General features: G+C 45.1%; 1 protein-coding gene across 4 annotated transcripts in view; it reads left to right on the plus strand.

Moving 5' to 3' along the window:
• Positions 1-398: 398 nt before the first annotated feature.
• The window catches only part of MAMLD1 (mastermind like domain containing 1), a 129,433-nt gene continuing 102,031 nt past the window's right edge, over positions 399-27,800 (plus strand). For 2 of the 4 annotated variants that reach the window (XM_045538400.1, XM_045538401.1), the window contains exon 1: positions 2,131-2,411. The gene's annotated coding sequence lies outside the window, so the exon portion shown is untranslated. Of the gene's footprint in view, positions 530-1,697; positions 1,768-2,130; positions 2,412-27,800 lie in introns of those variants that run through there. The other 2 variants (XM_045538399.1, XM_045538397.1) reach the window with 2 other exon arrangements.

A 27,800-nucleotide genomic window follows, 5' to 3' on the forward strand; every position in this document is an offset into this window, starting at 1 on the left:
CCACCAGAGAGCCATAACCTCTCCTGGTCGCTGGTCCGCTCCAGAGCAGACAGGGCTGGGCCCAGGCAAGGTGGATTCCTTCCCAACAGCCCTGCTGACCCTGTGCGCCCCCCACCTCACCCCATTGGACCGTGCGTGCCCTGGGGCCGGGGCTGCGGAGCCAGAGTCCGCCACCTGAGCCTCGTGGTTGGGTCCGGACGCCGCTCCTCCATCAAGGAACTTCGTGAAACGCCCAGCCCCGTTACGCATACGTAGCGCACGGACGGATTTCGCTGGGTTCTCAGAGGGGCCCCAGCGCGTGCTGAGGGCCGAGAGCGTGGGCGTAGAGGGAAGGAGCTGCCGCCGAATGGGCGGAGGGCCCACCCCTTTACTCGTGGCCCTCGGCTCAGCCGAGCGTGACCAGATGTGGTGGTGACAGGTCGCTACTCAGAGGTGCGGGCAGGCGGCAAGCGCTGCCGCTGTCGGAGCAGACACGGCATCCCCGGGCTGTGCTCAGCCGCTGCAGCCGCCGCCGCCTGGGAAAGTCCAGGTTAGGAAACGCACGCCAGGCGGGGACCCTGGAGAAGGGGTGCAGAGAGCCCAGGGAGGGGGAGGGGAGTCGTCCGCCGCTGCGGCGCCAGGGCAGAGAGGGGATATGGCGCGCTGGCCTGCCGGGCAGTTCGCAAAGAACCCATGTTCCTGCAGAAGCCTCAGGTGTCAGCCTGGGATAACTGCGCGGAGAGGGCTAGTCTAGCCCAGTTTGGGCAGCGGCTTCGCCTGCCCTGCGCCAGTGGGGCCAGAGACTGTGGCCGGGAAGCCTGGACTCGGGCTAAGCGGGCTAAGCGCACTGGTGGGAGACACAGCGTCCGCGCCTAGAGCTGGAGAAGGGAGGGAGTGGGAAGTGGGGAGTGGGGCGCTTGGCCAGGAGGGGGTCGGGGTGCAGTTCCATAGCCGCCACCTGAGAGCCCTGGTCCTCGCTGCCACAGCGGGTATGTTTGGCAGTCAGGGCGCTAGCAGGCGGGCAGATGCGTGGGCGGGGGGATGGGTGCTATCCCCCCAGCAGCCACCCACTGCAGGTGAGTGCCCTCCCAGGGCAAGGAGGAGAGGAGGACCGGCCGCTAGCTCTGGGAAGAGAGAGGGGGGGTGTTGGATAGGCTACTTTGTGATGAGGCTTCATCCCTGAGAAGCTTCGGGGTCCTCCAGGGATCTGTCATTTCTCTAGTGCTCTCGCTTCTTCTTCTCTCCCTCCCTCCTCCCGCTTCCTCCCTCTCTCCTCCCCCCATCTGCCTCTCCCTCTCCCCCTGCCTCCCCTCTCCCTCTCCCCCTCTCTCTCCTCTCCCTCTCCCCCTCTCTCTCTCTTCTCCCCCACTGTTTCTCTACCTCTCTCTCTGCCGGATTTCCTTCGGTGTGTGTCGGTGCCTCTCTCAGTTTGTCTCTCAGTCTCTGCCCTCGCTGTCTCTCATGGTCTCCTTCCGCCTCTCTTGGTCTCTGTTAGTCTTGAGGCTCTCTCGCCCTGTCACTGGCTTTCCCGCTCTCCCTGCTTGCTCTTAGTCTGTCCCGGGTGCCCAAGGCTCACCAGCTCGCAGTCCTCAGACGCGGGAACTCTACCTGTGGGGTGCAAGTTTCCCAAGCGCGCCGTGCCCTGCCTGCGGCCCTCGGGCGGGCTCTGCTTGTGCCTGGAGACGCTCAGTAACCCTGCTGTCGCCTCTCCCTATCAGCGCACCGTCTAGGCGAGCCACCTGACGCCGAGGGCACAGGACACCCTCCACTTCGTGAGGAGTCAAAGAGGTGAGTGCACCCAAGCCCTTTCTGCCCCTCAGATCCCTCCCTAGCCGCCCTGGTTCGAGTTGACTGGAAAAATGAGGCGGCCACAGCGAAGCCAGCCTGCGGCCTCTTTCCCCTCTGAAAAGCGTCAGGAGGGCCTGGGCGGCCCCTTGGGCGGCCGCTGCCCTTTGGCTGCCCGTGGCCCCAGCCCGGCCTGGAAACCCGGCGTTTCGATGCCTGGGGCCGGCGGGGTCGCTGGCAGGGCAGCGTGGCTTCCCCTTTAAGGCCGGAGCCGCTCGTCGCCGTGAGTGTGAGGGTGTGTGAGTGTGCGGCGTGCGTGTCTCCTCCTCCCCGAGTGACACAGCAGTGAGAAATGCCTATCAGTAACTTAAACCCCCGAAACTCCACCTTCCGGGCGCGCGGCGCGGAGCCGGGCGGTGGGAATGGAGCGAGCAGATTGAGGCCGCCACTGCAGCGCCGCCAGCATGAACTTGGCCGCTAGCTGAAGCGGCCGGCGGCGGGCGGGCGCGGGGGCACCGGCCGCTAGCCAGGGGGTGATCTGCAGCCGGGCCGGGCCACTCGGCGGGCACCTCAGGCCAGGCTGCCCCGCACTGCCGACCGCCAACCCTCGGACACTGCCCCCGCCGCCTCCGGAGCTCCGCAGCACGGTAAGGCTGAGGGCGGGCGCGGGAGGTCCGACTGCTCTGAGGGTTCTGGGGTGCACTTGTAGTCCCCACTTATAGTCCCCATTGCTGAGAATCGGGGCCCTGGGGTGCTTCGAGCCTAGGAACCGTAAAGTTTGCCCCAAGCACACGGCCCACCTGGCGCTGCAGGCGGACGTCCCCCTTCTCAGACCAGTCCGGCCAGGCTGAGCGCTGCTTACAACGCTTAGGGCCGAGGCCTCTGCCTGCTTCTTGGCGCCCATCGGGTGTCTGAAATCTGGCGGGGGCAGCCACATACCAGGGAGGGAAGGTAGAGGGGCGCAAGCTGCTCGGACTCCCCGGGCTTCGCTGGACTACCAGGAGGCTCCCACTCAGTCCCAGCGCCCCTGGGCCGCTTGCAGCCCTGGTGCCACCGGCGACACTGCCTTTGCATGCCAGCTCCCTGAGCCCCCGAGCTGGTCGGCAGTGGGCCCTGGGCGAAGGGTTACCCCCAATCTGGTTTGCCGCCTCCGAACCGGAGTGTGGAGTGTGCGTGCGCCGAGCCCGCTTCCCTGCGCTCCCTCCCCCGCCAACTCCTCGTGAGAGCAGCCCTGAACGGAGCTGGGGGCTTGAAGCAGCCCCGACTAGGCTCCTGCCCCTCGTCCCCAGCGCCCCTGAGCCAGATTATGCGCTCCGGGCTCCTGGGCATCCGTGCGGCTGCAGAGCCGGGCGCCCGGCGCCGGCCAGGGCGGGCGGGAAGCCCCCCGGAGCGCCGCCAAATACTTTTCTCCGCCAGTTGGCTTGGCCAGGCTCCGTCCCGATGCAGTGTGTCCGAAGCCTCCAGGAAAGCTGGCGATGTCGTCGTATTCTGATCCGTGATTAAATTCGGACTGAGCAGACACTAATAGGATTAGCCTGCCAGAAAACTCGGCCCTGAAGCCGTCGGAACCTGGGCAAACAGACGCGCCTCGGGCTGGGGCATTCACTCCCGCCGCGCTCCTGCAGCTGGGTGCGGCTGAGCTGGGCACCCCGAGTGTGCGTGTGTGTGAGCGGGGCGGGAGCACAGGGTGGCTAGGGGACCTGAGGAGAAGGGACTTCCCTTACTAGGGTGGCTTGACGTTGTTGTTTGGCCCAGAAGGAACACCCCCGGGGAGCCGAACCCAAGGCAAACGTGCTGTTTGCGGATAGTAGACCAAGGCCGGCTCTGGGACATTGTCTGCGAGGGCGAGCGGAGCCCAGCTTGCAAGAGGCGGCTGCTCTGGAACAAAGACGCAAAGTCTCACCGAACCCGAGCAATTTCGAAAGAGTTGGCTAGGGAGAGAGCCTGGGTCTCCTGGGGGAGACCTCCGCGGGAATCGCGCCACCCCCATCAGCCCCGGCCCGCGGCCGGGGGATCGTGTTCCCTGGCTATGCTGAGCCGGTGGGCAGCATCACAGCGGCGCGGCCCAGCCCTTGGCGGGCGTGGGCCGCCGCCTGGGTGACCACTGGCCGGGCGGGGTCGACTGTGCACCCGCCAGGGCTTCCCGGCCGCTACCGCAGCTCCGGGCCCCTGGAGGCCGCGCAGCTTCTTTCCTTCTCCAGCTTCCACCTCTTCTTGTCTTTATAGATCCCCCCCTCCCTCCTACCCCCGCCACCGCCGCCGCCGCCAACTATCCGCTTTATAAAAAGCCCCTTTGTTTCCCAGGAGGCTGGAGAGAGGGAAGGGGAAAGGGACGCAGAGGCAGGGGGCGGGGGTGGCTGCCTCCAAGTGGCTTGGAGCCGCTCGGGACGGAGGGCAAGTGTAGGCGATGGGGGAGGGGGCCGTGTTTCGAGGACCCTTCGTGGGAACCTTTTGCAAGGTGCGAGGAGCCCTGGCCCCCAGCCCCAGCTGCGCGCCCGGCCGGCCAGCGGTGGACACCCTAAATCCCGGCGGCTCGGACGGCCTGGCGAACTGCACTGCGAGCACTGCAAGCGGGCGGGCGGGCTCAGAGGCCTGAGGCGGCAAACGCTCCGCGGGGTGGGCAGACGTGACTCGCTGATGCGCTCACCGGGCTCGGGCATAGGGGGCGCCCTTTCCTCGGTTTCGCTTTGCAGCAGGCGCCCCACGCCGCCTGGGCTCAGGGCGGCTGTCGCACCCACCGCGGGTGGCACAGACGACGGCGGCGGCTCGGAGGCTTTCACCACCCCGTGTCTGGCTGCACTCCTCATTCCTTCCCCCGCCCTCCTGCGGCAACCTCCACCCCCACCCCCCAACCCCTCAGGGGCTCAAACTCTGGGCCTGCACCCTTTGTTTGGAGGCGCGGAGGCAGAGCCGTCATCTCCAGGATTGGTGCAGCTTGGGAGGGCAGCGAGGACAAGCGTGCCTCTCTGGACCGTGTGCCGGCCTGCTGCCTCCGCACCGACCCAGTGTCCGGCACCTGAGGGTGTCCAACACGCATGGGCTGCCGGCTTTACTTGGATTGAACACTTAGCGGGTCCCTGTTCCTTGCACCTGTCCTTCCCCAAAACTTGTGGGAACCGGGGCTTGCACTGAGGAATGTGAAATATAATGTTAGAAGCAACCTTTCACCATTCTATTGACCTGCTCCGCCCCTGTCCACCCAAGTGGTCAGCTTCTCTGGGAAGTTTGTTCGGGGAGGGAATACTGACAATAAGAAAAAGTGACAAATAAGGAAAAGTGGGCGGGGCCCAAACTCAGGCTGGTGGGTCTCAGAGCGAAGTCAGATTCCACCCGATCTCTCTCGCCGCCTCCGCCCCTCCCATTCCAATTTAATCTGATGTCAACGTTTTATTTGTGCCTTTTTGCATTCTTTCCCCTGCTCAACTCCCCTCCCATCTCTGGAGGTTATTAACGAGTGGTGGTCAAACATTTTTTCTCTGGTCTTTGGAGTAGAAGGTGAAGCGTTAACACTGCCCCCCACCCCACACACACATCCCAACTGCATCTAAAACCACAGGAAAGTAATCAAAGGGTAAACGACTGGTTTTACCTTCTCCTCCCCCCTTTGTGCTTCTCTTCTGGAGCAAGATCATTGGAAAATAAAGCTGCTGATGTGCGAGATGGAACATATGGTGCCTCCATAAGAGAGAAGCTGAAATGGCCTTGAACCTGCCGGACAGACCAGCTGTTTGCTGCCAGCCAGAGCAGCTAATCAGCTTCTTCCCCTTAAAGTAACAGCCCTCTTTTCTCCTGATGACCAGTTTGCATATTAAATAAGATATTCTCCGAAGGGGAAAAGTGATGGGCTCCTATGTTGTTTTGTGCTTTGGTGGTTCTCCAACGCCTGTTCCCTGCTCTGGGGGCCGCCTTGCCCTCTCCCCGTGCCTACCTCCAGTGTGTGAGTGTGTTTCCTTCAATACTGATGTTAGAATGTTGCTCAAAGTGGAACTTGGGAAAGGGGAGGCAGGAAAAGCAAAAGAAAGAGATGAGGCTGAGAGATTTCCAGATGACTGGGAGGAAATCTCTCTCTTGTGTTCCTGCTGGCTTTGGAAAAACTAGCAGTTCTTCCCCCCTTCCCCCTTTAAAAATATCAACAAGAGCTGAAGCTCTTCCTTAGAAGATCTCCTTAAAAATCATCCTCTTCCGGCCATTTTCAGTTTTCCTTCAGTACAATGTGTTTAAGGGGGGAGGACAGTTTGGCATTAGAAAAAGAAAGCCTTTAGGAGATACAAGGAAATTCCATGTTAGGAAATCATTAGCAAAGGGTGACTTCGTCTGTTTTCCTGCCACTGACGCTGACAGTGACACAGATGTGTGGGTTGAAACAGGAACGTCACTGAATTTTTAAACTCAACTAGGAAATAGCCTGTTGCTGGGGTGAGGGTGGGGGCTACACATTCACTTCATCTTAAGGTAGGAGATTTACTGTTGTCAATCCTTTTCACTACGGAAGGGGATTTTTTTAAGCTTGGCCAGCATGTTTAATATCTTTTTTTTCCCTTTTAAATTGATCATCTAAAGGCTTAAAATGCACTTGTTAATGGATCATCCCTGGGAAACTCGACTACTAGTTGGGGTTATGAAATGAGAAGAAACTGATCTTAGACAAGCAGTTCTTCTGAAAATAGAGTTGGACTACTTGTCTTTAAAGGGGCTTCACATCAGCAGCCAACCTTTTTTTTTTAAAAAAATATTCTTATTTTCTTTCTGCAACAGTGCATTGCACAGATCATTAGCCTAGGGGCTGGGAAACTTGTGTTCTAGAAAGCTCTCCCTACTAATTAGCAGAGGGATCTTGGGCAAGTCTATCCTCCCTTCTTGCCCCCCACCATGACCTCCGATTCTGAGCCCCTTCCAGTTCTAAACCACTATGATTTGTGAACAAAATAGTCATTTTCTGGGGAAGCGAAACACCAAGTTCCACCTTATCATCGGGGAAAACAGCTAGATAGATAGATAATGAAATGGAGACGGGAGTGCTGAGATTCTGAAGGGCAGGGATAATAGGAGTAACAAATGGCAGAAGGCCAATCAAAACAGTGCAAAAGTGGGAAGTGTTCCCTCTCTTGTGTCTTTTGCAAGTGTGAACATCTAACCCAGACTCATAGACGGTGGAGGCCAGGAGGAATCCCAGAGGACCTCTTATCCAGCCCTCCTACCGAAGCCATCTCAGGACCTATTGATGGCAGGCCTCCTCATCAGTGAGTTCGTGTAGCAGGATCTAAACTCTTTAAAGTTAGACTGACATATTTCAAAAAAATTCACCTAATGTAGAGCAAATCTGCTGCTTTACAGTTATTTAGCAAAGGTTTCAAGGACAAAAAGGCCTTCCATCTGCGCGTGCGCGCGCGCGCGCGCGCACACACACACACACACACACACACACACACACACACGTGCATCAGTGGGGTGTGGGTTCTGAACTTACTCTTGAACCTTTCCTTTTCTTTCTAGTCCAGCTGGGTGTTTTTAAAAAAATCACATTTCCAACTTTGATGCCACAGCAGCCATGCAAGAATCTGCCACTGTCCTGCTTGATGTTAGTATTGATTTTTTAAACGGGTGGGGGTGAACATTATGAAGAAGGACCTTTTATCCTCTGAGCTCTTTGGCAATTATCTTGCTGCCATAAATGTTGATACTCATATAATGGATGTAACTAAAAAATCTCCTTATCCAAGCAGAAAAGGCTGAGTGTTTGTTGGAGCAGATAGAATGCTGAGAGTGTGAATAGACCAACCCAGATGTCGCTGGGGAGGGAGATAAATGATGGAGGAACAGGAGCCGGTTACTATGGATCAGCACAATAAACCAATTCCCATCATACACCTCTCACAACGCCACGGAGAGTAACCTAGGCAGCACCAGTCAACTGTACGGCAGGAGAGAAGCATTGCAAAGCTCAGTTGGAACCGGTCTGATTTTTTAGACATCAAGTCCTTAAATATCTTCAGGACTTTGAGAAGGGAAACTTCATAAATCAGAATGAATTTGAACGGATTTTGTTGCAAATGCTTATTACTTGTTATTTTTGTTGTGTCATTGTTGTTGTTTAGTCTGTAAAGGTATCAAAGGAAAACGGAAAGGCTTCATGGAGCTGTCTGGGCAGTTAGTCAGGGGGTTCCCTGTGGAGGTGTGAAACAGTAGTTTGTGTTGTAGGATGTTTACATGCAAAATATGAAGATGGCAGATCTATAGTCAGGTGGGCTCCTGCTCTTAAATTACCAGCTCAGGGCTGCTGAAGCCCCAGGAGAATTTTCTGCAAGGGGCAGGGATAGAAGCAAAAGAGTTGGGCTCTCCCTTTCCCTCCTCCCCTCCACCTTCCCACTCCAGTTGCTTTCTTTTTTTCTCTCCTTTCACAGAGCATCCCTGGTTTTCTTCAAGCCTCAAGTTTCCTCCTAGAATTTGACCTCTTCATAATTTCCAAAGCAATCAGATATGAAACAGTGCAAAAAGGTTCCCCTGGGAGAAGAGAAAGGAGGGGCATCCCTGGCCCTATGCACTGGGCTCCCCAGAGAAAGGCTTGCAGAGATGGGGCCTAAGGGGGGGCAGGGTTAGGCACACAAGGAAAAAGCTCTTTGCAGAGTCTAGGAGAACTTTCCTTGCCCAGATGGGCTCTCCTGGATCTCTCTGGGACACCAGCTTCAAATTCCTCCCTTCCCTCCCTGGTCTGAGTGAGGGTGGGCTCCTCCTGTCTCTGGAGGAAAAGCCCACCCAAGGCAACCTAGTGCTGCCCTGGCTGTCCTCTGACCCCAAGGCAGCCAATGCCCCTTTCTGCACAGCTCAATTAGAGCCTCCCAGCCCCTCATTTCCTTGGAGGGCGTGGGGGGGTTGGCAGCTGCCTTAGCCTCCCCATGTACCCCGCTGCTTGCTCCGCCCAGTAAATAGCCATTAAGTGGGGTTTGGGAAATGCCATTTTCTTAAGGCTGAGAATTGTTCCCTGAGGCTCAGAGAAGGATGGGGCAGACTAGGGGATTTCACCTTGTTGGAAGGGGGCCTGGGCAACTGGCCATTGTGTTTTCCCCTTTCTTCCACCTATGGGAGTACCTGGACACTAGGCAATAGGGACACATTTCTGCTGATTCTGTAGGAGGTCACTGGTAGCCATAGGACCTGCGCTAGTGAATGACATCTGGGTCAGAAGGGCCTGGTGGCCCTGGCTTGTGCCTTCCACCTTTGGAGGGGAAGTGTGAGCCTTTGGGGACTAAAGGCAAGACAAAAACAAAGTCAAGTCATTCTGAATGCTTTGGGGGATCCCAAGTCTTCTGTCCAGTTTTCCCACCCCCACCCCATGAGTTGTACATTTACATTTTGCCCAGGCTTTGAAGCTGAAACCCCACCCTCAGCTTCTAACCCTAACCCTAACCCTAACCCTAAACCCCTTGGCCTTCAGCTCAGTGGCATGCCAGCACAGAGGGGGAGGAGTGCACAGTTAGCATAGGTACACTGCCTTAACCTACAAACTCAGTTGCTGAAAGATGGAGAATTCAAGAGCTGGAAGAATAAAACCCCATGATTTTACAGAAGAGGAAACTGACGCCCAGAGAAGTGCCCAACTTTCCTGAGGGGCCATAGTAAAGGGATCCCAGAGTAGACAGAACCCTGTCTCCAATTCACAGTCAAGTGCAGAACACCCATTTTGCACCCACGTGTGAGCATACAGGTTTTCATTTTGAGGCAGCACAAACATGGTGAGAGGCGGTGCAGCCCATGAGACGGAACATTTGTAATGGGTGTAATATAATCTGTCTGATATCAATGTGTACTTGGCTCAGCATCATTAGGACAGCAGAGAGGCATATTGGAATCTGAACACAAAGTCTGAAAGTAGCTGGGGAATGGATCCGAAAGGAGTGTGTCTCCTCTTGTTTTCAAGTTGTTGCTGGAGAGTCGGGCAGCCAGCCCCATGGATGGCTTGGCTGGGGGGCTCCACTGGCAGTGGCAGGAGGTTGTTTGTGTTTTATTCTTAATGAGATCTCACTGTTAATATCTGCCTCTGGAAGTTCCAGCGCCGACCTTGGAATTTTAAGTGGGACAGTAGTTTTGGTGCAGTTGCCAATGTCACATGCTTCGCGTGTCTAATTCTGAAAGACTGGCATGCATTATGTTAGGCTTGGGGAGGAGGGCACAGCGTTTCTAAGCTGCTTGTCTGTCAAGGATTAATTTAACCTCTAATTACTACATTTTCTTCTCAGTTTGCTGCACGAACATGTTGTAACAAAGCTCAAAGAAGTATGCCATTTTATTTCCCTGCCACTCTAAAATTAATTTCCGGGATATGGAGTCAAATCTGACACACTTGGTGTTAAAATAATTGTGCTGACATTCGAATTAAAGTGAACAATCTGGTTGTTTCTAGTGATCCCCCAGCAATGGGGTAAAGAACATTATCATGTTCTTTGCCACCACAGCCATCAAAATGAGCCCTGAAAATATTAATATCAAGGAGTGTCACTGCACTAATACCCCTGGGGGAAACCAGTGCTCCCAAGAGCATGAGACATTGCCCAGCACATAGCCTGGGTGTTACCTTTGGAGCGAGACTGATGTCCTGCTCAGTAGGACAGCCAGGGAGTCCTTCCCTGCCTGCTAATGGGCCTGGTGTTGAGGTATCTTCCTGCAGCAAAACGTGAGGCCATTATCAAATTGGAGCCTCCCGAGAGCCTGGCCCTGGTGCCCAACCTGTTCTGAGTGGCTGCAACAGTGAAATCACAAGATTCTCTCCCTCCTACTCCCCACAGCTCTTGGCTGCCCTGCCCCCATGCCCAAGAGTAAGAGCCCCTTGGCAGTCCTACAAATCCCTTTCATCCCCATCTTCCCAAACAGCAGCAGTGAATCCCAGAATAGGAGGACCATTCCCTGCTCTGGGTGGTTGGGAAGTCTGTGTTCTCAGGCCCAGGGTGGGGATCCTTAGCAGTGACGTTAATCTCCTATTTTGAGTCCACAGAAACCGATTTATGGGATGCAGGAGATGGCCAGGTTAGCCATTTGTCAGTTTTCATCTCCTTGCCCAGGCAGTTGTGAAGAGCAGCCTCTGGCACTTACATACTCACGCTATCTCGGGAGTAGAATTTTGCCTTTTCAAGCACATTTCACTCCAGGGGGTGAGAATTCAAAGCTGACATTGTCTCTGTTATCCTCACAACATCCTTTCTGGAAGGTGGTACCTTATATAGGAAGGGCTGGGTCTGAAGCCCTGTTCCCCATGTGGCTAGGGATAGGCTCCCTGGCCTTGGGTTGGCCGTTTTCCAAATCCTGAGCAAACTAAGTTTGGATTCAGTCCCCTTGTCTTCCCCTTCCTGGGTCCTAGATGGCCTGCATCCTGCTCTTCCCCGCCTTCTCCCCCTTACCTGGAAAGGTGCTATTCTCAGCCCTCTGTGCCTTAGTGGGACTCCCTTCCTTGGAAGAATCTAGAGCCTCTAACTTGAATTGTGCGATGCAAGAGTTGCCATGCCTTGGAGAGAAGGTAGGGCACAGGTAGGGAGGTGTTCAGGGCTTAAGAAGGCCCTATTGCCCCCTGCCCCCTGCCAAGTAGGTACCATGCCTGGCGTACAGCTGCTCCTGTTCATGAGTTAGAGAACAGCCAAGACGATCTGGCTTCCAAGGCTCTTCTGAGCTTGCCCCCAGGGAAGCCAACCCCAACTGGTCTCTTAAACCTGAAATCATAAGAAAAATGATTCCTGACCCTCTGGAGCAGGGGTGGCTCTTGCCTTCTTTGACAATCTGATGAAAACTCTGGGTCTTCTCCTTAAAGCACCACACAATAATATGCAATGTTGCATCTAATTTAAGGGGCTCATAGATCCTTTTGGAAGCCTATTCGTGGTTCCCTGAGGGATCCATTGACACAAGTTGAGAATGTCTCAATATGACAGACACATTGGATAGTGCCAGATTAGATGGTCATCTCTGGTCACACGTGGGCACAGAAACATCATGATGTGGTGGGAAGAGGACAAGCTTTGCCTTGGATGGGAGACTGACCAACTATGGGATTTTAGGCAAGTCTGTGAACCCACCCGAGCCACAGTGCCCTCAGTTGTCAGATGGCAATATCAGAATGCCAGTCCCACCCAGCTCACAGCACTGTGGGAAATTCAGAAGAGATGGTGTTGGTGAGATGATCTTGCAAACATCAGACTCAGGGCTGTCACTGGCCACTGTTTATTTTGCCTTCCCATTTGACTTGAGAAATTTAACAAAAGAAAATCAGGTTTCTTTTGACATGGGAAGTCCTTTAGTGTCTTCCTTTGACATTGTATAAATTACACCCAGGCAAACTAAAAGAATCTCTGGCTTGGGAGGGACCTCAAAGAGCATGTAGTGTGTCAGGGATCTAGACAGTTCCCGGGGATCCTGATTGCCCAGCCCTCAGTGGCTCTGGAGTGGGGCAAGGGTGTATGTGTTGGGCTCAGTGCCCTGGAGAAGGTTCCACATCTGCCTCCCACGAAAGTGAGCAAATGGGATCTGAGAAGGCCATGTCACACCTGGTATCAGAAGCTAATGTGGATCCTTGTTTCTCCCTCACAGTCATGGCCTTTCCGTCCACTGGGAGGTGGATTTGCTCCAGGATCTGTCCAGGACCCTGTCCTGAGGGAGGAGGGGTTGTCTCCTTTTGGAGAGAAGCCTCAAGAGGAGCCTGTAGGCACCTGGGGGTTCTTCTCCGGAGGGAAGAGGCTGGCTGGACTGAATGCAGACAGCCCTCCTCCACCTCCCTCGCCCAACCCTGAAGTGTGGAAAGGCTTCCCATGGCAAGGCCAGCAGGGCTCGTATATCACAGATGGGAAAACTGAAGCCCAGAGAAGAGCCAGTACTGGCCCAAGGTCACATGATAAGTCACGCAGACATGTCCTTGGCCCTGGTTGGACTGTGCACCCTCCAGGTTCTCTGTCTAGCTCCTCTCAAGAGTGTCTTTTCACTTCTCTTAAAAACACAAACCTGTCATCATATTAACCAGCCCCTATTGAACGCTCACGTCCTCAAAGACAGCCCTAGAGAGTAAATAGCAGGTTTAGAAAGCCCTTTGAACCCTCAGAGGAAGATCGCGCCTTGCTGAGCCTGTTGCTATGCGGTTCCAGAGGCAAGGCAGCCACAGGCTTGTAGAGCTGTTTAGTCCCTTCCCCCTCCCCCATGTGAATTTTAGGAACCTTTTGGAAGGGAATGTGTTGCTAGGAGCTTGGACTCTCCCTCTCCTTTATAAAGAGAGGAGTACTGTTTTGCTTTGAATTGGCATGCAAACAGACTGAGGTGTCCCCCTACCCGTTCTTTCTTTTGTTAAACCAACCCAATTTGCCAGGGGTAGTTCAGTGAAGATCATGTTGAAAATGAGTGTTTAGTACAAGGCCATTATGCAGAGTGGCTTCTATTCCCACCCTTGGCCTGGAGCGTCTGGGCTTTAGCTTCCTTATTAATCTGGAAGAGGCAGAATCTGCATGTCACTTGAAAGCAGATGCCACTCAGTAATTTTAGGCACCATCACAAAAACAGAATGATAGTGGTTTGTAAATTGAAACATTTGACAATTGTGCTTTAGAAGATTCACTGTTTGGGACCTGCTTTCTGAGTCTAGGGGGCGTCCCTGGTGCTGTAGTGGGAAGAACATCCACCTGGGGGTCTGCCAGCATGTGCTCCAGGTCCAGCTCTGGTACCAACTAGCCATGGCACTTAGGACAAGTCACTTCCCTTTTCTGGGCCTCAAGTTTCCCCATCTGCAGGAGGAAGGAATGGATTAGGGGAATCCGAACTGCTCCTCCAGCTCTGATATTCCATGATTCTCTAGTAGCAAATTAAACTCTAAGTTGCTTAAACTATTTGAAAAGGATAAGTAATAATTTGTTTTTAATGAAATTACCAGAGACTTGAAAACATGGAGGTTTTATTTTTGTTTGGGTAGGTGGGGACTGCAACTGTTATATAAACGATAACAATTCTAGAACTTTTGGCTAAAGACAAAGAGTTATGTATTTTTTAATTTTTTTATTTCAGTATATTACAGAGGTAAAAACATATATTTATCTAGGACCAAAGGATAGAAAGATTGGAAATTCCCTTAGAGACCCTTCCTTTTACACATGAGGATGCTGCAGCTGGAGGAACAAACCATGCTTGCTCAGGCTTCCCCAGCAAGTTGCTAAAAGCTGAACTGTCCAGGACCCAGAAGCCCAGCTTGCAGCCCACTGCCTGTACCACCCATGCTTCCCAGGCCCTTACAGGAGAGGCATCCAGGCTTCTTATGGGCCTGCAGTCAGCAAAATATACAGCTGAGTGGTTTTGATTTCTAGCTATCAAATAATAGCTTATCAGAAAGGAATTTTTGTCCCCCAGCCCTGTTCTCAACATCGGAGAGTTGTTCTCTGCTAACAGTAAATATTTAATTTTGTTGGTCTTGTACCAATACCTAATTTAAAATAAAAGAGATTCTTTGAATAATGGGGAGTAATCCTCGGGGGGCTGTTATTTGAAATTATATTCTTTTAAACAGATGGGCTGTTTTAGGTTTGACTTCATATTTGCTAATTTTCATTATGCAAAAGAAAAAATAAACCTAAGCCACCCCACCCTTATTTTTGTAATGAGTAACAGTTTGTCTTGTCTAAAAGAAGCTTTTAGTTTCTTGACTGTTTGCACTGAGAGTACTCAACATTATTTTGGTTTTTTAATCACATAAATGTGTTAGCCATCTACAGCTCATGGGATGCTTATAAAATGCACCCAACTCATCCCCATATAGCCACCAGCTCTGCGACTTAATCGCTTGGTTCCAGCCCAGCTACCTCTTATCTGGTGCCCAGCCACCCCCTTCTCTGTCCTGTAACCAGACCATATGGGAATATAGAGACAGGGAGACGATGGTCTGGGAGGGGGACAGCCTGGGTACTAGGCTCAGCTCTATTGCCTCACTGTGTGACCTTGAGCAGGTCCCTTCCCCTCTCTGGGCCTCACAGTTCCCATTGCTACAAAGAGGGGGCTGGCCTAAATGGGCTTTCAGGGAATTTCCTCTTTTTATGTTGGATTGTTATATTTGGAATATGTGACTTGACCAGTAGAGTATATGACCTTTAAATCCTTTCTAGAGGCAATGTTCAGTGATGTTTCTGACAAAGGTAGGTAGACAGATAGGCCAAGAAAAATGAAATAGATGAACACTTTTAAGTGTGTGTGTTTCTCTGCCTGCATAGTTCCTGATGGCTGTCAGCCTTTTGGAGAAATGTATATTCCCCCCCCCATTCATATTTGTTAAAAGCTTTGGCTTTGAAATCAAGGCAAGAAGGAAGGTGGGCAAGGAGGGCATTGCCCAAGACCCTTCTCTCTCCTGTGGATGCTCTCAGATGGTGGGGCTGGCATTTGGGCAATGACAAAGGGATGGACAATGGGAAAGTGAGCAGGATGAAACTGGAACCTGATGTAATCCAAAACTGGGACTTGGGTACTGGTCCGTTCAGGAGCTGGTCAAAAGTTATTTTGAAAAATGGATTCTGCAAAGATTTTGTATGTGTCTACTATGTGCCAGGCACTGTTGGAGAATGTATGTATAGATGGATGGGTGGATAAAAGGAAGGACAAGTAGATACATAAGAGTTAGGATGTAAAAGGCTACTAAATACCCAAAGTAAAAAAAGCTTGTGCAAATTAATGATGTGTCAGGGATACAAGAGTGAGAAAAACAGAGAAAAAAAACCCTTATGAAAGGTTGTCTAGTGAGGGAGACCAATGATAGAAAACATTAATAAGTAAAACATATATTAATAATATGTCCAAGGTGACAAGTGCCCTGAAGCAAAATAAATCACGGAAGGGAGTTGGGGAATACTGGGGAAGAGTGTAATTTTAAATAGGATGGACAGCAAGGACTTCGCCAAGATAGTGAGATTTGAGCAAAAACTTGCAAAACCGTTTTCAATTAGGCCATTGCCTCTTAGAAACTCACCCATCAACTGTGAGCATTTTCTATCCAATAGAAATACAATGTGAGCCGCAAATGCAAGGCACATGTGTAATGTTAAATTTTATAGTGGCCACATTGAAAAAGCAGGTGAAACTAATTTGAATTATATATTTTATTTGACCCAATATATCTAAAATATTATTTCAAGGTGTAATTAACAAAAGTTAATAAGATATTGTACATCGCTTTTTATCATGTTAAGTCTTCACATTCCCATGTGTATTTTCCATTTACAGCACATCTCAATTTGGACTAGCCACATTTTAAGTGCTCAACAGCCACATCTGGCTGGTAGCTACCATATTGGACAGTACATTAACGAGACTCTTCAGGTTAAACGTTTTCATTTTAGTATGTCCCTGATAAACTGTACTTTATACGGTGCTTTCTTTGCTAAGTGGGCTGAAATTATTAAAAATAACTAATTACGCATAATTAATTTGCATAAGTCTTTCATCATGGATATTTAGTAGCCTTTTACATCTTAACGCTCATGTATCTACCTGTCTATCCATTCATCCATCATCCTTCCTCCAAAGTGTCTACCTGAAACAAGTCCTCCAGCTCTCAGTTTTTCTTCTTTGTGGACTAGGTTCTGAGTGAGGATATAGAGGGAGTTCAATGGACCAGCTGGTGTCCGTCACACTGAGCAGAGATTTAAGGAGCATTAGTAATGGGTACTTTGTCAGAAGGAGGGCTCCAGTTTTGACTTGAAAGTTTATCAAAACAAAACATTTCTTGAAAGCCTGCATGTGCCTGGGAACTCCTGTCCCATTGCCTCTTAGAAACTCACCCATCAACTGTGAATATTTTCTAAGAGCTGACCTTCAGGATTTTACTATCTGCTCTCTATACTTTCTCCCTAGAAAGTTAATTGATCACTCACTTCTAACCTTTCATAATTTAATTATTTCACTTGACATAAATTTGGACTTTCAGAATAGTTGCAAGAGTGATACAAATAATTTCTGAATACCTTTCACTCCAATTCCCCAAATGTTATTAATAACATTTTACCACATTGTCTTTATGTTTATGCACCACCCCTACCACATACACACAGACACCCACACACACACACAATTTTTTTCTGAATTGTGTAAGAACAAATTGCAGATATGATGCTCTTTTATCCCAAAATACTTCAGTGTATGTTTCCTAAAAAAAAAAAAATTTTTTCCTAAAACATTCCCCTGCATAAGCACAGGATGTTGATCAAAATCAGGAAGCTAACATTGGTATTAATCTATCTAAAGACCTTAATCTAAAGACATTCAGATTTTGCTGATTGTCCCAATAATGTCCTTTATAGAAAAAGAAAATCCAGGATCATGTGGCACATTCAGTTGTTATGTCTCTTTAGTCTCCTTTAATCTGGAAGGATTTCTCAGTCTGTCTTTGAGTTTTGTAGTATTGACATTTTTGAAGAGTACATGCCAGTTATTTTGCATCATGTCCCTCATTTTGGATTTGTCTGATGTTCCCTCATGGTTAGATCTGGGTTCTGTACTATTGACAGAAATACCAAAGAAGGCACAGGAGGTCACTGTGTCTCATTACAGGTGATGGTCACTTTGATCACTTGGCTAAGGTGGTGTCTGCCACGTTTCTCCACTGTCAAGTTCCTATATTTCTTCCTTTTGCAATTAATGAGTATCTTAGGGGAATAAGTATATTTTGAAGCTGTGTTAATATCCTGTTACTCCTCTGGGGGTTGGGAACCTGAAGGCCAGAGATTTCCCACCCCTGCCTCAAATTTTCACTCACTAGTTTAGCATCCATTAATGATCCTTGCCTGAGGCAAGTTTATTATGTCGGTTGCCAAATAATGAATTTCTGATTCCATAATCTTTTCTATATTTATTAGGTGACTTTCTACAGTAAGAAAGAGCTTCTCTCCCCATTTATTTGCTTATGCATTTATTTATATTTATTTATTATTTATATCAGATGGACTTGTGTATTCTTATTTTAATAAGTTATAGTCCTTTAATAGCATTATTTATTTTGATGCTCAAATTGTCCCAGGTTTGGCCAGTGGGAACACCTTCAAACTGACTCCTGTCTTTTTGACATGCTCTTAATCATTCTCTGAGCATGGCCTTATTTTCTGGCACAAGATGCTGTAGGCTCATCTTGTACTTTCCCTGCCTCAGCCCTAAAATCATCCATTTTTCCAAGGACCCCTGGATGCTTTTAGTGGAGAATAGTATTTCAAAACCAAGATCTGGTACTAGGTATATGCTTGTTTCTATAGGTATGTCATTGCTACTAGACCCTCTCAGACCACAAAGCTAGAAAATTAATTATTTCACATATATATTTATTTATTTTTATTTTTGTTATTTTGGTAATATATATTTCTCTATTTATTTATTTATTTATACTTATCTGTAAACCATGAGCTCACACCGATACCTCCAAATTCCAATCCAACACCAAAATTTATTGTCTTTCCTCTTTCCATATTTTAACTCCCTCCTAAGACAGTGAGAAATCCATAATGTATTTACTCACTCAATCCTAGAATACACAGAAAGTAGTTTCAGAATTGCTAACTCATGACTCTATGAAGAAGCCTATTTACCAGAGTATGATATTTGTTTAGTGAGACTGTATCATTCAAACACTGTTAAAAAGTTGCCTGGGCTAGTTCTCCATCTCCTTGTCCCCACTGTAAGGTCATTTAAATATGGTTTGGTTCACTTGTTTCTGTTTAGATTCCTTTTGTTTCTCCCCCATCTTTGCTAATTTTAATTCTTTTTCTTGAGCATGTGAAATAGTAACATAGTTCCAAAAGTTATTAATAGAACTGTGCAGAAAAGAATCCTCAGAAAAGTGACACTTCCCATTACTTCTATCCTTTCCATCTCATTGCACTCATCTCCTGTAAGTAACCAACCTCATTAGTTTTTCTCTGTTTCTTTTTGAACAAATGAACAGATACCTGTGTATTGTCCTATACCCCTTTCTTTCTTACATGAATGGCAGCATACTATAGATACTCTTTGGGGCTTTACTTTTTTACTTGACAGTATGTCCTAGCAGTTACTCCATATCAGTTCATAGAAATCATCCTCATTTTTTTCATTACAGATGCATAGTACTGCACTGTGTGAATGTGTCATATTATTCAACCACCCTCCTATGTATAGGCATTTAGGTTGTTTCCAATATTTTGCAATTACAAACAATTCTTCAATGAACAACCTGTGTATATATGTATATATATACACACACACACATATATGTATGTATGTATTTTCATATTGTTCAAGATGTATCTTCAGGGTAAATTCCTAGAAGTGGGATTGGTGTGTCAAAAAATAAAAACAAATGTAAGGCTGGGTGTGGTGGCTCACATACGTAATCCCAACACTTTGGGAGGCTGAGGCAGGAGGCCAGGAGTTCAAGACCAGCTTAGGCAACATAGTGAGATCCTGTCTCTACAAAAAATTAAATTAAAAAACATTAGCCAGGTGTGGTGGTGTGTGCCCATAGTCCCAGCTACTCAGTAGGCTGAGATGGGAGGATGGCTTGAGCCCCGGAGTGCAAGGTTGCAGTGAGCTATGATCATGCCACTGTATTCCAGCCTAGGTGACAGAGGGAGACTCTGTCTCAAAAAAAAAAAAAAGGTAAACACAAATGTAATTTTGCTAGGTATTGCCAAATTCCCCTCCAGAAAGCTTGTACCAATTTGCATTCCCATCAGCAATGTATGAAAGTGTCTTTTTCCCTAAAGCCTCACCAACAAAGTGTTTGCTTTACTTTTTAATTTTTGCAAATCTGATAGGTGAGAAATGGTATCTCAGTGTAGTTTAATTAGCATTTCTCTAATTATGAGTGACTTGGAACATCCTTTCATATGCTTAAGAGCCTTTTTGATTTTTTTTGTGTGTGTGTGTGTGAATTACATGTTCATGTCTTTTCTCTCTTTTTCCATTGGGTTTTTGGTCTTTTATCCTCATTTTTTAGAGTTTTTTATGTGTTAGGGATATTAGTTTTTATCTGTGATATATGTTGCAAGTAATTTCTCTTAATTGGTTTGTGGATTTTTTGATGTTGTTTTTCTTTGCCAAGCAAAAGGGGTTTTGTGTAGTCAAATATTAATTTTTTGTTTTATCACATCTGGATTTTGAATCCCAGTTAAAAAGCCTTTTCTCATGCCCAGGTTAAAGAGAAATTCACCCAATTTTCTTCCAGTATTTGTATATTGTCATATTTTACATTTAAATTCCTAATTCATTTGGAGTTTATTCTTATGTGTAGTATATGGTATGGATCTTACTTTATCTCTTTTCAAATGACTACTCAGTTATCACAGCCTCATTTTTTAAAATGTCCATCTATGCCCCAGTGATTTGAAAGGTTACCTTTATCATTTATTCAATTTTCACATATACTAAGTTCTATTTCTGGATGTAAATTTTATTCCACTGGTCGATTTGTCTATTCTTCCTCCAATACCACACTGTTTTAATTATAGAGGCTTTATAGTGATTTTTAAAAAATTTTTACTTTGAGATAATTGTAGATTCACATGCAGTCTTAGGAAATAATAAAAGAGAGATCCCATACCCTTCACTCGGTTTCCCCCAATAGTAACAACTTGCAGAACCATATTACAATATCACAACCAGGACATTGACATTGATATAATCCATCCACATCATTCAATTTTACCAATTTTGCATACTTATTTGTGTGCGTATGTGTAGGTATTTAACTCAAAGCAGTTTTAGCACATGTGTAGATTCATGTGACGACAGTCAAGATAAAGAACAGTGCTATCACCACGAGGATCCTCAATCCTCTGTGTTGCTCTTTTATGACCAAACCCACTTCCCTCTTGCTTTTCCCCACCCCAAGTTCCAAACTCATGGCAACCACTAGTCTGTTCTCTATCCCTACAATTTTGTCATTTTGAAAATGTTATATGAATTAAATCATACAGCATGTGACCTCTTAGCCTTATTCACTCAGCATAATTCTGATAGTGGTGTAGTACAATATATGAGGGGTCCGTTCTCACAGGTGTGTAGAGATATCTCACTGTCATTTTATTTGCGTTTCCCTAATGCCTAATGATATGGAACATATTTTCTGGAACTAATTTGCCATCTGTATATCCTCTTCCGTGAAATGTCTGTTCATGACTTTGGCCCATTTTCTAATTGGATTATTTGCATTTTTTCTTGTTTTTTATACAAGTTTTGCAAGTTCTTTATAAATTCTAGATACTTGTATTTTATTCAATATATAATTTGCAATATTTTCTCCTAGTCTGTAGCTTGTCTTTCCATTCTCTTCCCAGGTTCTCTCACAGAAAGATTATTTTTTGGATCAGATTTTTGTTGTTGAACCTAAGAACTCTACCAAGCCATAGGTCCTGAAGATTTTCTCCATTTTTTTCAAAGTTTTATGGTTATACACTTTACATTTAAGACTGTGATCCATTTTGAATTAATTTTGGTATAAGGTGTGAGGTTTAGTTTGAGGTTCATTTTTTTGCCTCTGTATGCTCAACATTTGTTGAAAAAGCTATCCCTCCTTCATTGAATTCCTTTTGCACCTTTGTCAAAAAACTAATGGGGCATTTCTGTTCTGAATCTATTTTTGGGATCATTATTCTGCTCCATTGATCTATGTATCTGTCCCTCTGCCAATACCACACATTCCTGATTAATGTAGCCCTATAATAAATTTTAATAGCAGGGAGATCCACTCCTCCCCTTGTATTCTTGTTTATTTATATATTCTAGATAGTTGTCTCTCAGCAACTTCTTGTTTCCCAAAATTGTTTTATTCTAGGGTCTCTACCTTTCCATATAAATTTTAGAATAAGCTTGTCTATGTCTACAAAAATTTTTGCTGGGATTTTGATAGGAATTATATTAAACCTATAGGCCAATTTGAGAATTAATATCTTTCCTACGTTGAATCTTCTAATCAATAAACACAGTATGTCACCTCATTTATTTAGATCTTTATTTCTTTCAAAAGCATTTTGTAATTTTCTGTATACGGATCTCCTATACATATTATCTTATATTTAATGTCTAAATATTGCATTTTCTTTGCAGCAATTATAAATGGTACTGGGTTTTTTAAACATTATTTTATTGATTTAATTCACAATCCACAAAATTCAACCAAAGTGTTCAGTTCAATGGCTTTTAGCATATTTATAGAGTTGTGCAAATATCACCAATATTTAATTTCAAAATATTTTACTTACCCCAAAAAGAAATCACTTATCTATTAGCAACCACTCCCCACTCTCCCTTACCCCCAGCCCCTGGAAACCATGAATCTGCTTTCTGTCTCTATGGGTTTGCTTATTTGGGGTTTATCCATTAAATAAAATCATATGATAGGCAACCTTTTATGACTGACTTCCTTCCCTTAACATAGTATTTTCAAGATTCATCCATGTTATAGCATGAATTAGTACTTCATTCCTTTTAATTGCCAGATAATATTCCATATATTGTTTATGATATACCACAATTTGTTTTTCTATTCATCAGTTGATAGAAATTTGGGTTGTTATCAATTTTTGAGTATTATGAATAATGCTGCTATGAACATTCACGTACAAGTTTTTGTGTAGACATGTGCTTTTGTTTCTCTTGGGTATATACCTAGGAGTGGAATTTCTGGTCATATGGTAACTCTATGTTTAACATTTTGAGTAACTGCCAAACTGTGTCCAAAGAAGTTATGACATTTAACAATCTCACCAAAAATATATTAGGGCTCCAATTTCTCCATGTTATTGCCAACACTTGTAATTTTCTGTCTTTTTTATTATAGCCATTCCAGTGAGTATAAAGCAGTATGAAAGTATAAAGGTATAAAGGTCTATCTTCCACTTGAGGTTTTCTTAATTGTAAAATATTTAATTAACAAATAAAAATTGTGTATCTGCAAGGTGTACAGCATGATTTGATATACATATACATTGTGTAATGATTACCATAATCAAATTAATTAACACATCCAATACCACCTATAGTTACAATTTTTTGTGTATATATGTGTGTGGTGAGGACACTTAAAATCTGCTCTCTTAGCAAATTTCAAGGAAACAGTACAGTATTGTTGACTATAATCACAATGCTGTATATTAGATCCCTGGAACGTACTCATCTTGTAACTAAATGTTTGTACCCTTTAATCAACATCTCTCCATTTCCCCTAACCCCCAGCCCTTGGCAACCACCATTCTACTCCCTGCTTCTAAGAGTTCAACTTTTTAAAATTTCATGTGCAGGTGAAACCATACAGTATTTATCTTTTGTGTCTGGCTTATTTCACTTCAGGTCCTTCAAGTTCATCCATGTTGTCACAAATGGCAGGATTTTCTTCTTTTTTTATAACTGAACTATATCCCCCCCCCTCTCTCTCTTCTTTCCCTCCTAAACACACACACACACACACACTCTTGACCCTTGAACAACATGGGTTGGGGGCACTGACCCCTGCACAGACAAAAATACACATATAACTTTTGACTCCCCCAAAACTTAACTACTAATAGCCTACTATTGACCAGAAGCCTTACCAATAATATAAACAGTTGATTAACACATATTTTTGTGTTATATGTGTTATATACTGTGTTCTTACAATAAAGTAAGCTAGAGAAAATAAAATATTATTAAGAAAATCATAAGGAAGAGAAAATATATTGACTACTCATTAGGTGGAAGTGGATCATCATAAAGGTCTTCATCTTCATCGTCTTTACATTGAGTAGGCTGAGGGGGAGGAGGAAGAGGGGGTTGATCTTGCTGTCTCAGGGGTGGCAGACTCAGGAGATGTGGAAGAAGTGGAAAAGGAGGTGGAGAGGCAGGCATGCTCAGTGTAACTTTACAGAAATACATCATATTAATAATTTCTGTCTAACTTTTTTGCTTTTTCATTTCTCTAAAAATGTTTCTATATGGTACCAATCCTTCTCCCACCACTTTTTTTTAGTTTTAGTGCCTGTATCATAGAAGAGTCCATGTTATAAAAGAAGCCAAAAGCAGTCTTGAGTAATCAGAACCCTTCTGCCAGATTGTCTAATGTCAATTTGTTTTCTGGCACTGTTTCTTCTATGTCTTCTCCCTCATTATCTGGCACTGGTTCGGAAGCACTCATCTCCGTCAAGCCATCTTCTGTTAATTCCTCTGGTATGGTGTCTATTATTAATAGCTCTTAAATTCCCCTATGATCCATATCTTGAAAACCTTCACTCCCACTTTTTTATTTGTTTGTTTTTTTTATTTGTTTGTTTTTTTGCCATATCCACAATCACTTTCATGATTTCCTTGTTTGGCTGTGTCATAAATCCTGTGAAGTCTTGCACAACATCTGGACACATTTTCTCCAGCAGGAATTTATTGTTTCAGGCTTGATGTCTTTCACAGATTTTTCTATAGCAATGATGGCCACTTCAATGGTGTAATCCTTCCAGACTTTCGTGATGTTCTCTCTGTCGGGGTTTCTTCCACAGCATCCACAGTCCTTTTCATAGAGCACCGTGTGTAATGGGCCTTAAAGGTCCTTATGACCCTTTGATCTAAGGCTGAATTAGATACGTTATGTTTGGGGGCAAGTAGACCACTTTGATGCCTTTGGTGTTGAACTCATGGGGTTCTGGGTGGCCAGAGACGTTGTCCAATATCAAAAGGACTTTAAAAGGCAGTCCCTTACTGGCAAGGCACTTCTTGACTTCAGTGACAAAGCATCAATGGAACCAACCCAGGAAAAGCGTTTTCATTGTCCAGACCTTCTTGTTGTACAATGAAAAGATGCAGCTGGTGTTTATCTTTTCCTTTCAAGGTTCAGGGGTTAGCAGCTTTATAGACAAGAGCAGTCCTGATCATAAACCCCATCTGCATTTGCACAAAACAGTAGAGTTAGCCTATCCCTTCCTGCCTTAAATCCTGGTGCGCACTTCTCTTCCTTACTAATAAATGTTCTTTGTGGAATTTTTTATCCAGAATAGGGCACTTTCCTCTCCATTAAAAACCTGTTCAGGCAGATATCCTTTCTCCTCAATGATTTTCTTAATGATGTCTGGGAACTCGTCTGCTGCTTCCTGCTTGGCGGAAGCTGCTTCTGTTATCTTGACATTTTTAAAGCCAAACCTCTTTATAAAATTATCAAACCATCCTTCACTGGCATTAAATTCTCCAGCATTAGATCCTTCACCTTCCTTTTGCTTTTTAGTTATCATATAAGGACTTCACTTTTTTTAGAATTATGTTAGAGTGTATAGGTATGCCTTTCTTATAGCCATGCTACGCCCACATAAAAGCTGCATTTTCAATAGGAGATAAAACAGTATCTCACCAAAAGTACAAGGTTTTTGCACCTGCTGGCATAACTGCACCAACAACTTCATGAATTTCCTTTTCTTTTATTTACCGTGGTCCACTACATTGGATTCATTATCTTGAAATGGTGGGGAAACCATAGCTGCAGACCTCAATCTATGGTACATACCAAGCACTTCAACTTTTTTGTGTAATGTCATGACTTTTTTCTGCTTCTTGGGATCATGGCCAGCATCACTAGTGGCACTTCTATGAGTCCCATAATTTTATTCAAGGCTTATGGTATTGCACTAAACATGATGAAAAATACACAAGAACAGTGAGAGATCACTTTTTACTGCAATAGAAATTTACCGCAGAGATGAACTGCTCATGGGGCAATGATTAGTGTCACATGATGTTTTAAGCAAATACAACACTTAAACTCACCACAATAGCAACAGGAGATGGTTATGAAATTATTACAGTAGTACAGTACATAGTACAGTTAATTTTATATTGTTATGATTTATATTATTATGATTTGTTTACATTATTCAGCTGTGAATGGTACCATGTAAAGTCTGTTTGTGTATAAGTTTTGATAAATTTTAACATCTTATAATAGCTTTGTGTGTAATTGATGGTAGCAAATGATAAAATAGACTATTATCTACATACATTTTATGTATTCATGGCATGCCTAACTTTTTCTTATTTTTTTATGTTTCTAGGCTGTTATGGTTCATCTTTGAGTTTTTTCAAATTTTTGCAAATCTCCAAAAAGGTTTCCAATATCGTTATTGAAAAAATTTGTGTGTAAGTGGACCTATGTGGTTCAAACCTATGTTGTTCAAGGGTCAACATATCATACAGACACACACACACACACACACACACACACACACACACCATTTTCTTTATCCATTCATGTGTCAATGGACAGAAGTTGTTTCCCTATTTTGGCAATTATGAATAATGCTGCAATGAACATGGAAGTACAGATATCTCTTTGAGATACTGATATAATTTCTCTTGGCTATATAGCCAGAAGTGGGACTACTGGATGATGTGGTAGTTCTACTTGTTGAGGAACCTTCATACTGTTTTCCATAATGACTATACCAATTTCAATCCTACCAACACTGTAGAAGGGTTTCCTTTTCTCTAGAGCCTCATCAACACTTGTTGTCTCTTATCTCTTTGATAATAGCCGTCCTAACTTGTGTGAGGTGATATCTCATTGTGGTTTTAACTTGCATTTCCCTGACCATTAGTGATGTTCAACACCTTTTCACATATGTGTTGGACATTTGCATGTATTCTTTAGAAATATGTCTATTTGTATCATTTGACCATTTTTGCATATAGTGAAAAACGGGTCCAACATCACTCTTCTGCATGTGGATATTCACTTGTCTCAGCACCATTTGTTGAAGACCATTATTTTCATATTGAATTGTCTAGGCACCCTTGTCAAAAATCAATTGACCATAAATGTAAGATTTATTTCTTGGCTCTCAATTCTGTGCTATTTATCTACACATTTATTTTCATGCCAGTATGGCATTGTGTTTTTAATTTCAGTTTCCAAATGTTTGTTGTTAGTATATAAAAATGTGATCAATTTTTATGTGCTGGTTTTATATCCTGCAGCTTTGCTGAACTCAGTAGTTGTAGTTGTTTTGTTGGTTATTTTGGATTTCCCATGTAGACTATCATGTTATTTGTAAATAGGGATAGATGTATTTCATCCTTTTTGATCTGTATATCTTTTATTTCATTTGCTTATCTTGCTATGCTAGCTAAAACTATAAGTACTTTATTGAATAGCAGTGGTGAGAGCAGACATCCTTGCCTTGTTACCAGTTTTAGAATGAAAGCATTCAGTTTTTCTCCATTAAGTACAGTTGACTCTTGAACAAATTGGGTCTGAACTATGCAGATCCACTTACATGCAGATTTTTATCAACCAAAGGGAAATCAAAAATATAGTATTCGTGGGATTTGAAATGTGTATATGGAGGGCTGACTTTTCATATACGTGAGTTTTGCAGGGCTGACTGCAGGGCTTGAATATGCATGGATTTTGGTATATATGAGGGGTCCTGGAACCAATCTCTGCTCCCCCCACTGATGGATGATTGTACAATGTTATCTGTAGAGTTTTTGTAGATGCTGTTTATCAAATTGAGGAAGTTCTCTTTCATTCCTTGTTTTCTGAGAGTTTTTATTATGAATGGATGTTGAATTTGTTAAATGCTTTTTCTACATCAGTTGATATGATCACGTGATTTTTCTTTTGTAACCTGTTAATATTCTGGGTAATATAGATTAACTTTCAAATGGTAAATGAGCCTTGAAATCCAGGGATAAACTCCACTTGATTATGGTGTATTTTTTATATATTCCTGGATTAGATTTGCAAATGTTTTGTTGATTTTTAAAATTTAAGTTAATGAAAGATATTCATTTGTAATTTTCTTTTTCTGTACTGTCTTTGTATTGTTTTGGTATCAGAGTCATAAAATGAGTTGGAAAGTCTTCCTGCCTCTTCTACCCTCTGGAAGAGATTGTGTAAAATTGGTAGTGATTCTTAACATCTGGTAAAATTCTCCAGTGAAACCACCTAGGTCTGGATATTTCGAGTGTTTAACTACAAATTCATTTCCTTAAAAGTTGTAGGGCAATTTGGATTAAATATTTCATATTGTATAAGTTGTAGTAGTTAGATAATTTCTTAA

This window comes from Lemur catta, chromosome X (genome assembly GCF_020740605.2).
Source record: "Lemur catta isolate mLemCat1 chromosome X, mLemCat1.pri, whole genome shotgun sequence".
In the NCBI taxonomy this organism is placed as follows: Eukaryota; Metazoa; Chordata; class Mammalia; order Primates; family Lemuridae; genus Lemur; species Lemur catta.